Genomic DNA, 12,437 nt, shown 5'->3' with positions numbered 1-12,437 from the left:
ACCCCTGATGTAGCTGAAGTAGGATAGCAGTACTTGATGTGTTTATTTGAGTTGATGTGTGGGTGTCGTCTCTGGATCCCCTCAGTATTTGAATCTCAATAGAACGTGCACTCCGTGGGTGTGGTCTAGTGTTGTAGTCAAGACCACCTAAACCGAGACCAAGACAAGACCAAGACTTTGAAGGGTCGAGACCAAGTCAAGACCAAGACCAAGACAGGCCGAGACCGAGTCAAGACCAAGACCAAGACAGGCCGAGACCGAGTCAAGACCAGTGCAAATCCCCACATCGCATGACACACTTCTGATAAAATGTGGAATATGCATACAATTGGCACTTCTCTCGTGTGTGTGGGTGTGTAAGAGAGAAGTTTTGATAAAATAATCAACAGGCATTGCTGATATGTGGGAATTTATCTTTTTCTTCTATAAGCAAATAAATGCGAATAAACACTTAAGAGCTGAAATGAACTTAACCATTTATTCAGAACCCCTTTTCAATGGTTTGCCATCCACCTAACACGATGCAGGCATTTTGGCCAAAAAAATTACAAAAATTGTAATTGGGAGAACCTCAAACATTGATGACATTATATGCCAGACCTGAATGAACTGCCGTGGCAAAACACTTCTAACAAGCTTGCCACCAAGGACAAAACATAAAGCTGTAGTTAATGAGAAAAATTAAATAAAATCTGATCAATGGGAAAAGTGGGTAAAACTTTACAATACGGGTGCACTAGTATGCATTAATTCATCCTTAATTAATGCACTGATAATCATGAGTTAATGTATTACTAATGGTGAACTAACCCATTTATTAATGATCACTGCATCAGCAACTAATGAAGATTCTACATGATTAATAGATTAAGTCATCATTAAATTGTTATCAGTTAAATATATCATAACGTATTAATTCCTTAATAACATATTATACTAACTAATCATTTAAATTAATTACCACAACGGGTCAAAGCCACGCATTTCAACTTCCAGTTGTCTGCTTTAATTAATCATTAGCTAATGATTTACAAATGTGTCATTATGTTATGACTTGTTGAGGTACATGGCTATTTACTAATTGATTAAGTAATATTTACTTGTGGTTATGGGTTTTGAATTAATTATGAATTAGTTAATAGTCATGTGCCCCAACAAGTAAAGTCATAACACAATGATACCTTTGTAAATCATTAGCTAATGATTCATTAAAGCAGACAACTGGAAGTTGAAATGCATGGCTTTGACCCATTGAGGTAATTAACACGTTGCTTTACATTATTAGTTCATATAATATGTTATTAAGGAATTAATACATTGACACATTTAACTAATAACAATTTAATGATTACTTAATATATTAATCATGCTGAATCTTCATTAGTTGCTGATGCAGTAATCATTAATAAATGGGTTAGTTCACCATTAGTAATACATTAACTCATGATTATCTGTGCATTAGTTAAGTATGAATTAATGCATATTAGTGCAAATGTCGATAGAAGTTTGACGTGGTCCCAGCCGTCTCAGTAAGCGTCGCGTTGCAGAACTTACACACTGCTGTATGTTTTCTTTTGGATGCATTTTTGCAGATGAACTCTTTGTGGTTTAGGTAGCCAAATTGGATAACAGAAGATTTGGCTGACATCTCTCCAACAGCCACGATCACGGTGACGGCACAGCTTGCTCTCCTGTCTCAAGCATTCACGTGTGGAGTGTGTGTGTGATGCGATGTGGGGGTTGGCGGCGCGGCGCGGCGCGGCGCGGCGCAGCGCAGGGAGGGGAGGGAAAACTAAAAGTATTTAAAATTAGACACGAGTCAAGCTTTTGGTCTGAAGTTTTTTGTCTAATCATCACAGTAATGACGTTAACAAATAATTTCGTGATATGCTCTCAGTTGTGGTCTTGACCGGTCTTGAAATTAAATCCCGAGTCCTCTGAGTCCGAGACCGAGACGAGACCGAGTAAAAATGCGGTCGATTCCGAGACGAGACCAAGACCTTTAAAAAGTGGTCTCGAGACCGGTCTCGAGACCAAGACCGATCTCGAGTACTACAACACTAGTGTGGTCGCATTAGCGTATAATGAGACGCTCGGGAACGACTGACATCTCTCTGTTTTCAAACAGATTACATAAGCACAGAATATTTGTTTTCGATTTGGTTTACATTATTTAAAACCTGGCATTTCAACGTTTCTTTAGACACATGCCTCATGTTTGTGTGATAAGTATTCACTAAGCTAGAGTTCCTTTTCTGAAGACTATCAGATTAGACATCATTGAGAGGCTGCAGATTGCGCATCATGTGTGTTTTCTTTATTTTGCAAAAAGCACAACATTTTGTTTTTATTGAGACTGTACACAAAAAAAAGAAACTTAACAGATTATGATGATGTATAGCATTTGCCTGAATCATAAAAAACGACAGAGTTATTTGAGTCTCTTTGGCACTGATAAGAAAAAAAGCAAGTCGATTGCGCCAGCGCGACCGCCGACTCAAGGGGGTTAACTAGCCAAATACTGACGTTTAGTCATGAGGTATGATGACAAAAACCCAACGTCTGCTAAACCTCATAAAGTTAACACCCAAAACATGAAACTCTAGCATCATTAGACGCAAATATTTGGTTGGTTTTAACACATTTGTCTCATATCAGTGTTTCCCCTAGGAATTTTTTCAGGGGGGGGGGGGGGTGTATACCTCCCGAAACTACTGGTGTCGCGGAGCGGGCATGTTACGGATATGTGGTGTTGTCATAGAAGCGGCGCGCAGTAGGCGGTTGTTTGTATAGGTGCATTTCTAGAGTGAGCTGAAATGACAAGAGTGTACATAAATTTGGTAAATAAATATAAAACATTTACAACACAACTGATGAGGCTTTGATTGAGTTGTTTCTCCGGATTTTGTTTTTAAGACAAATTTTGGCTGTTTATTGTTACCTTTTCCGTTCTACATGGAGCGTTGTTTTTTTTAAAGTTTTTTTTTTCAAGGCTAAGGATTTCAGTGGTTCAAATTTTGACTTGTCCTGCCAAAATTTTCACTAGCCTCACCACAAAAAAGTAATAAATAAAATAAAATAAGCCCAGTATTGTTTTTGTTGTTCCCCTTCGTTCAGTTACTCCGAGTAACATCAGTGACTGACGAATGGGGGTTTCACTTTGAAGCCTATCATCTTTGAGATGTAAAAAAGCGCCCAATGGCGATGCAAAACCATGGGCATGCGGAATTTGCATAGCGTAACTCCGCCCCACCTCGTGGGTATATAATGAAGTACGCTGGCATTATCGCATTATGTTTCTGCTTCGGAGCCAAGATTACCACTTCACTCCTCAAGCCTGATATTGAGTCTTTGTCAGCCTCCTCGAGACGAGCAGCTCTCCAGTGGTGTCGGTGTGACGGCGTGTTGCAGCGATCACATACTGCCTGCCTGCTGATCTGTGCAGTGGTCTGCATACAGATGGTGTGTGTTTCCCTGGGCGCTTCGGCACTACTGCTGCACTTCCTCTCACTAAAAGAGCTCGCACGTGGCATGTCCTTTTCAGGATGTCTCACTGTGGGAACATAACCATAGCGGTGCTGCGGTCGAACCTCAATGAGCTTCGTCCTGAAGCGAGAATCCCCTTTGCCACACCCCAATCTACTGTCTCTACGAGAGGTGGTACTTTGGCTGGTGGCCAGGGTGACCTAGGGTGATGGTGAGGAACAAAGCCCCGATGATAGTTCCGTCTCTCAGGGACATGCATGTGGGTAGAGCTGATCGAGGGCTCATGGATGAGCTGCGTGCCGCCACTGACCTCGCCCTCCGGGCGACGAAGGTGACCTCATGCTCCCTGGGTCAGGTGATGTCCACAGCAGTGGTCCAGGAGAGACACCTGTGGCTAAACCTGGCCGATATGCGGGACGCCGAGCAATCTTGTTTCCTCAACGCCCCCATATCCCAGCCTGGCCTCTTCGGCGGCGCGGTTAGGAACTTCGCCCAACAGTTCTCAGCCATCCAGAAGCCGACTGAGGCCATTAAGCACATACTGCCCCGGCGGCCAGATGCTGCCTCCACCCAGCCTCCGGCACAGTTGCCTCAGCCTGCTTGTCGCAGAGAGTGCCCTCCTAAGGCTCCCAGCCGACCCCAGCAGCAGTCTTCACCTGGGCCTCACCGTGGAGGACGCCTTAGGAAGACGCCCCAGTCTGCAACCCGCTAAACGCGAGATGCGGACAGCTCAGGGATGGGCAGTTATTTCCAGGAGATGGCAGCAGGGCCACTCCTTCCCCCGGTGGAGGGCCGGGGGAGAATCTTTTGTTCCGTTGCTGGCCCCCGGGTCAGCAGCACCCTAATGTGGTTAAAGAAAGAACTCATTCCCCCATTCCTGAGCAGCCAGAGAGCACGGATGGCAGTGTGCACCGCCCCGGGGCCACGCCACTCTCGTCCCCCCTCTGGCACAGCCTCCTGTCAGAGCAGACCACAGTGGAACGTTGACCATCAGGCTCGGCTGCGCGATTCAGTTCGCCTGGTCTCCTACCCGCTTTACCATGGTGGGCCCCAATGCCCCTGTCATGCGTGCAGAGATTACTTCCTTGCTGGCGAAGGGTGCGATCGAGAGTCCCCCCAGCCGAAATGAAGTTGCAAGACTCTGTGCAAGATCAGGGAGGACAAGGAGCAGGTCCTTTTTGTTGCCCCATATTGGCCTGGCCGGACCTGGTTCTCCGAACTCATGCTCCTTGCGACAGCCCCTCCCTGGTTGATTCCTCTGAGGAAGGACCTCCTTTCTCAGAGACGGGTATCCTATGGCACCCGCGTCCCAATCTCTGGAACCTCCACGTGTGGCTCCTGGACGGGACGCGGCAGGTTTGAGGACCCTACCACCTCAGGTGGTGGCTACCATCACTTCCGCTAGGGCCTTGTCTACTAGACATGCCTATGCGTTGAAGTGGAACCTCTTCGTCACCTGGTGCTCTTCTCGCCAAGAAGACCCCCGGAAATGCCCGATTGGTTCTGTGCTCTCATTTCTACAAGAAGACAATGAAGACAGCGCTTCTGATCGTACTGGCCTTTGTTAAGAGGGTAGGCGACCTGCAGGCATTTTCGGTTGACGAAGCGTGCCTGGAATTTGGACTGGCCGACTCTCACGTCATCCTGAGACCCCGGCCTGGATATGTTCCCAAGGTTCCAGCCACTCCATTCAGGGACCAGGCGGTGAACCTGCAAGCGCTGCCTTTGGAGGAGGCAGACCCAGCCGTGGCACTGCTCAGCAGCTAGGTGCCCTATGTGCATGGTTCCCCTGCTGGGCGACCCCCACATGTGTATTTCCACTGTAAGCCTCTCTGAGCATGTGTCTTTCCTTGGCAAGCTTGCCACCCCTGGGGGTAAAAGTTTTCCACCTGCGGCTGGTTTCCCCAGAGTTCCTCCGTATGCAGCCCCTCTTCGGGCCATATGTGTGTCTCTAAGTCTTCCCTACAGGCAGCCACTTGGTGCATGTTTCCACGTGGAATATACTTCCCAGTGTACCTTGGTATTCCTGTGTTAAGTTGGAGTCCTTCGTCCGTACTAGCCTTACGACAGGGAGTTCACACTTACGCAGGGAACTGGATGACAGCCGAGTGGCGTGATTAAATTGGGACCCCCATTCATCAGTCACTGACGTTACTCGGAGTGACTGAACGAAAGGGAACGTCTCGGTTATGTATGTAACCCTCGTTCCCTGAGGAAGGAATGGAGATGTAACGTCCCTTTCCCACTTCCGCTGTACCGCTAGAACAGCCGGGAGTTCAGTCTCGGCTCCTCAGCAGGTAACATAGTGCGTGTAATTATCCATGTAACCTTAATAAATAAGGTTATGACTCAAAAACTACTAGCCTAACTCATATATATTTTAAATATTGTTAAAGACAATAAGTAATAAAATAAGAACAACTAATCAAATTACTAGCAACAGCACAAATCAATACAGCAGAACAAACATACCAATGAAATATGTAGGTTCAAACTAGATTTTCAGGTACAAAAATAGTAATTAAATGTAAAATATCACTGCATAGTCTGCATTAAATGATATACCACTGCATATAAATATAGATTAACCCTTATTAAAAGTTATTCAGTCGAGTCGTGAGTGATTTTTTTCTCTCTTTTGTTATCTCAACGATATTTTCCACTTTCCATGTTATACGGTAGGGGGCGCTATTACACATCTGCTGAACGAGTACAGCATCTCCTGATTAAAACAGGCGAAGAAGAAAAACCAGAAACGACCGAACTCATATGTAGGCAGATGCTTATGAAAAATAACGCGATCATCAACATTAAACAGCATATAAATAAAAACTACCTAATGTTACTGAATGAAATGTCGACCCAGGACGAGCTATAGAACTGTGAAGCTTTGAGGGTGTTGACTTGCAATAACATTATAACATTACTCCATCTGTGTTTTGATCATCGCTCTGAATCGCATCCGGACGTAACGTTAGTCTTTTACAAAAACGTCAAAAGCTCAAAATGTTGCTTTTTCATGAAACTTGAAACATTCAAGTGTTGATTAAAAAAAGAATGAATGAAGCTAGAATAAAACAAAGGCCTGTTCTTTCTTTTGATATATTGCATGTTCAGATATTCACACAAGATATTCTGTGGGCCATGAAACTTGTGAAAATTACCAAAAATGCTGGCAGTGACTGGCAAATTTCATGTTTACGTTCACTTAAGACATAACCGACTATGTTTACTATGATACTCGACAAGACCGGCATTTTGACATAATTTTGTGTAAATATTCGCTCGCTGTGAGGCGCGTGCGCGAGGTTAGGATTTGTGTTGCTTCGCAAGTATCAAACTGAGAGACACTTTCTCGTCTATGAGCGCTTGAATATTTTAATTGGTGAAGCTTAAAAATGCGCAAATCCACACCCCCAAAACAATGGTAGGGGAAACACTGCATATGCAAAGCTGATTGAAATTCAATAAATAATTTCAAGCTCAAGTTAATTTCAATAAATAATTTTCAATTGTGAAAGGCTCAAATTTGGGACAAACTGCAGTCAAGTAATGCAGAACACATTTCAGATGCCTTAAAGGGATAGTTCACCCAAAAATGAAAATTCTGTCATCATTTACTCACCCTCAAGTTGTTCCAAACCTGTAAGAGTTTCTTTGTTCTGCTGAACACAAAAGAAGATATTTTGAAGAATGTTTGTAAGCAAGCAGATCCAAGCAACCATTGACTACCATAGTAAAAAATACTATAGTAGTCAATAGTTGCTTGGATCTGCTTGGTTACAAACATTCTTCAAAATATCTTCTTTTGTACAGAATACACATTTTTGGATGAACTATCCCTTTAAATACAGGACGATTCTAATATGTCAAGCCCTGTTTGCAAATATGTGCCGCTGTTGCCAACTCCTTGCACAATTATTACAGACTGGTGATATCACTGAATTCATTAAAGCTTTAGCTTCAGCCTACACCTTTGGTCAATAAGAATGTAAACATTTTTGTTTATTTTTATTTTTGAATGGTTATGTATGGGTGCTTGTATATACATAATTGTATGTATGTACCTGTATGTCTCATGCTTTCCTGTGTAAAATGATTGCAAATGGAATTTTGCTTGTTGACCAATAAATAAAATAAATAAATAAATAAATAAATAAATAGTGTGAAATATCCTAAACCATTGCTTTTGGTACCATCTAATAGTCATACATTGCTCAGTCAGTTGTTTGTTGTTTCTTCTCTTCTTTGTGTACATATTCACAACAGACCTAAGTAAATGTTTAGAGATTTTTAGGTTTTAGATTTTGTAATTGTATGTAATCACTTGTGTTGCCAGAAGATAAAAACCTGGCAATTTGGGTGAGCCCATGACCTTCCATCTAGCACCAGAGTAGAACCAGTGTGACATCTGCATTAGATACGGCGAACCTGACAAAAACTATGACAACCGGTTCATAATGTTTTATGTATTATTAATTATTTGTACATTTAAATCCTTTTCCTTTTATACTCACAGGCTGATTACAAATGAGATAATGGCCAGTTTCAATATGAATGTAATGCAACGTCTGTCCAACGTTGGAGGTTGATGTCAATCTGGTGTTGAGTTTAGAACCCTATGTCAAGTTGACGTCAACCTCCAACATTGGAAAGACGTTGCATTTTGGTTGAAAATGAAAATCGTGTTGATGTCAGAACCCAACGTCAGACTGATGTCAACCTCCAACGTTGGACAGACGTTGCATTTTGGTTGAAAATGAAAATTGTATTGACTTCAGAACCCAACATCAGATTGAAGTCAGCCTCTGAATAGTTTGGTTGCCAACCTTTTTCAAAATATCTTCTTTTGTGTATCACAGAAGAGAGAATGTCATACAGGTTTGGAATGACATGAGGGTGAGTAAATGATGACAGCATTTAATAACAGTAAATGTCCTTTACTGCATCCTAGCTCAAAATCAGTGCTTTACTGTCAAGTGTATTAGGGTTAGGGTTGGGTTATATGTGACAAAATGCAATATTATTTGTTTTAACTGCATTTGTAGTAAATTCAATAATATCTATCATTATTTTATTTATTCATTTATTTACTCTAATTTAAGGCAGCAGAAACATTTTCGGGGAACTTGTGGCACTGCATGAAAAGTGGGATTTTCGTCAGTATGTGACACTGTAGATTGCCGTGAAACTTCAGGTTTACGACTGTGCACGGCAATTTGCAGGCAACACCGAAAACTGCCGTAAATTGTCATAAATTGACGTGGGCCTTGCTTGGCAGTTGTCCCCCCATGACCCCCCCTCCCCTTAATTCTAGGGGAGGCTTTATCATGTAAATGAAGATGCTGTGAGCTACACAAATGCAAATCAGAGTAGCAGCAGGGGGAGTTTTATCTAGGTTCTGAATTTTTTTTGACTAAAACAAGTTTAAAGTTTAAGTTAAGTTAAATGTACTCGTTTTAGTTCACATTACTAAATTTTTAGGGCAACCAGTTTGCTCCAATTTTTTAAGTAGATTCAACTTGTCCGGGCTCACAGTGTAGATTAATTACTCTATATGTCATTAGCAATAACCAATGTTATGTAAAAAAAAATAATAATACAGGACAGCAGTGAAGACAGCAAGACAATGAACCAAACAAATAAATCAAGTAAAGCATACAGTTTACATACCAAAATAAATTTTTCCACCCTGCACTGTGAATGATTTTTTAAATGGCTATTAATCATAAATGTGAAAAGTACAAGTTTGTGTGTTTATAGTTAAGTCAGATTGTGTTTTTCTGTAATTGTCATTTAAATTGAGCTCACACCACATTTTATGAATTATCAATGCAGATTTTCAAGAGGTGGTTTCCTGGACAGGGTTTAAATTATGCCAAGAGTAGGCCTTAATCTAGTTAATCGTGAGTTAAAAAATTGTTGCCTGGAACAAAGATTAAGCACAGATTACTAACACCTGGACTATGAGTCCTGAACTAAAATAAACTGGATTCATTTACAGTTTTATCTAATTGCTTACACACAATTTCTGAAAATATGGCTCAATTTCTTGTAACTCTACACACAAAACACACAAAACATCAGACATCTCTTGCAAAAGCAACACTTTGTGCAAAACTATTTTAACTCTTCCAAAAATGTTGTTTTTGCATATATCTAACTACACACAAATATGCACAACTGAAGAATTTACAGTTGAACTGAAATCAGCTGAACTGAATCAACACTGAAGTCACTTGAGCTGAATATTGACATTATATTGGCTTGTTAGAGCCGGTTTACAGCAGAATTTGTTTTGAACTTGTTACTGAAGCTGCTATGAAAAAATATATTTTGTTGTATGCATATTCTTTCTTTCTCAAACCTTAGTTTTGATTTCTAAGTGATCAATTTATGTATAAGTGTTTTCACACATGATCATTGGCTGTATGGGTCCTCAGTAAATTAATGTGGCATTTAAATGGCAAAAGTCATTCTTGTCTCTATAACTTATGGCTTCCTAAAGACACGTTTATGGGTAAATAAAATATTAATAATATAAATAAAATGAATATCAAAACATATTTTAAATATAATGAAGTCATTTTATTATAGCACTCATCAGATGTTCCTGGAAACAAAACAGAGACAGAACAGTATAAACAAACTATACAACAAACTAAACACCAAATTACAAAAACATTATTATGTGAAAGTGAATAAAGTTGTGTGTGTGTGTGTGTTTTCAGTTATAAATATGTGCTGTGTAAATTAGCCTATACTTTTAGAAATTATATATAGCCTAACTTTAAAAAACCAACAATAACCCATATAGATAAATTATAATAATTGTATAATATTAAGCATTTACTTAATATACATTGCAACATTAGGCTACTTTACTCTAGCACAGTAGTCAGTTAAGCAATTATTTAATATCTTATATTAATATGTATGTAGCCTAGGCTACATCTAAAGGTAAGTCTGCTTTAAAAAAAAAAATTACACTTCGACATGTACAGAATGTGCGCGTTAAGAAACACGTTCAAATGTGTCTTCTTAACATGTTAAAACTGTGCGTGTATGCCTGTTACACGACCAGAATGTGCGTGTCTACACATACAAAAGAAACACGTAAAAAATTGCTGCGTTGACGCGGAAAACAGGGTGTGTTAAAACGGTCTTAAGTCACGCGTTTCGTATAAAGAGATTTGTCCCCGGGCGCGTTCCATATTAAAGCCCTAGTCCAATGACGTGCGAGGTCGAGGTCATGGCCATGACGCGTAGAAGACGAGCTTTAAGCTTTTTTGTTTTTTTACATTTCCTATGTTTTTTGCTGCTTTCCTTTTTCGCGATCAACAATGACAGGACACCGTCTTCAACTCAATCTCTGCATGGACGCGACAAACTTTTTGGACTCATTTTCAGGAGGCTGTCTTCGTCTTCACAACTCTGAGGCAAACTGCAGGCGCTATGAACCACAGCATGGGTAATGTAACGTTACGATATAAAGAATATGCTTTTATTCAGCTGTATAAGGAAATGGACGCGTTAATAGATCCGAGCTTAAAACTGCACATTTTGTTTACACAGACTGTCCTCGCCTCATAACGAAGCCGTGAGCTCTTATCTGCTTGGAGCGATTTTCGCGAGTCCAGATTTAACCGCTGATCAAGACGACATTGTGTGTAACTTAAGTATAACTTCTGTTTTTCTCATTCCTTGTTTAATTTTACTGTGACTGTTTTTATTAATACCAGTCTCATGTAATTGTTTTCCAGCTGCCTGTAAGACGTATTATGAATCGACACGCCGGAGCTTCAGATACAAACAACCTGAACTTACATCGCAGGCGGAAACTGCGAAGTTTAGCTCGGAGTCGATCAAGAAGAAAAAGGGTAAGATTTATTATATTAGATCCGTTTTTTGTCAATGTGAGTATTTTTCAGGTTGCTTATTGTCTTTATGGATTGTATTACAGTTGCTGGAAGCGAGAGTGCTGGATGAGGTGGACGTTTGGAAGTCCGCGACCATTGAAATCATATCTGACGAGGAAGACGGCTTTGTTGACGGGGTGTTTGGATGGATTGTGCGGCCACCGCCCTCTCGCAGCCTGGAGCTCGACGAACTTTACATTACATTACGAGACATTACTGCTGCACTGTACATAGTTGTGTGTTTAACAATAAAGCTCTTTCTTTGAGTAAACCGCTGTGTTTTATAAATTAAGCCCTTTCTTTGAATGAACAGCTGTATGCTTATAAATGAAGCCCCTTGTTTGAATAAACGGCACGGTCCGTATAATTTTCCCATATATTCCTTGATGGTATGAATACTTCATAGCACAATAACATTAATATAAAACAAATTATTACAACATAAATTATATATTTATTATTATTATTGGGGTTTACATTTATAATGAGCCAGGGGGACCAATAATGATTGGTTTGCAGTGATCTGCCAACCAATCACGAGGGATTTTTCTTTTTTAAATGTAGTGGCTTCAGCCAATAGTGAGTGAGTAAATTCAAGTCTGGCCGTTGACTCTCTGGTTTCGCTGCTATTCATATGCAAATTAGAGGCGTCGCACCTCCGCGGGCTCTCTCAGCGGGGGGCTCTCCACCTACGTCATGGTTCGTTTACGACAATTTGTGGCACAGACGAACGCGACGTTCGCTGCCTCTAAATTGTCGAAAACTGCCGAAAATTAGGGAGATTTCCGGGAGTATACAAGCGTTTACGGGGTCGAAAATCCCACTTTTCATGCAGTGTGGGCCACATGGACTGGATTTGTCCAGGGCCGAATTTTGGCCCACAAAGGCAGAGCTGGCCCAAGGCATAAGCGAACTAAGCGGCTGCTTAGGGCCACCAGGGGGCCCCAAGAGCACATGAAATTACTTGCTGCATGTTGCTTTATTGAAATCGCGAAATGGCCTTAACACTAGGACCGCCAGAGGTCGCTGTAT

The sequence above is a fragment of the Gobio gobio genome (assembly GCF_949357685.1).
Source record: "Gobio gobio genome assembly, chromosome: 9".
In the NCBI taxonomy this organism is placed as follows: domain Eukaryota; kingdom Metazoa; phylum Chordata; class Actinopteri; order Cypriniformes; family Gobionidae; genus Gobio; species Gobio gobio.
Note: the sequence above shows the minus strand (reverse complement) of the source record.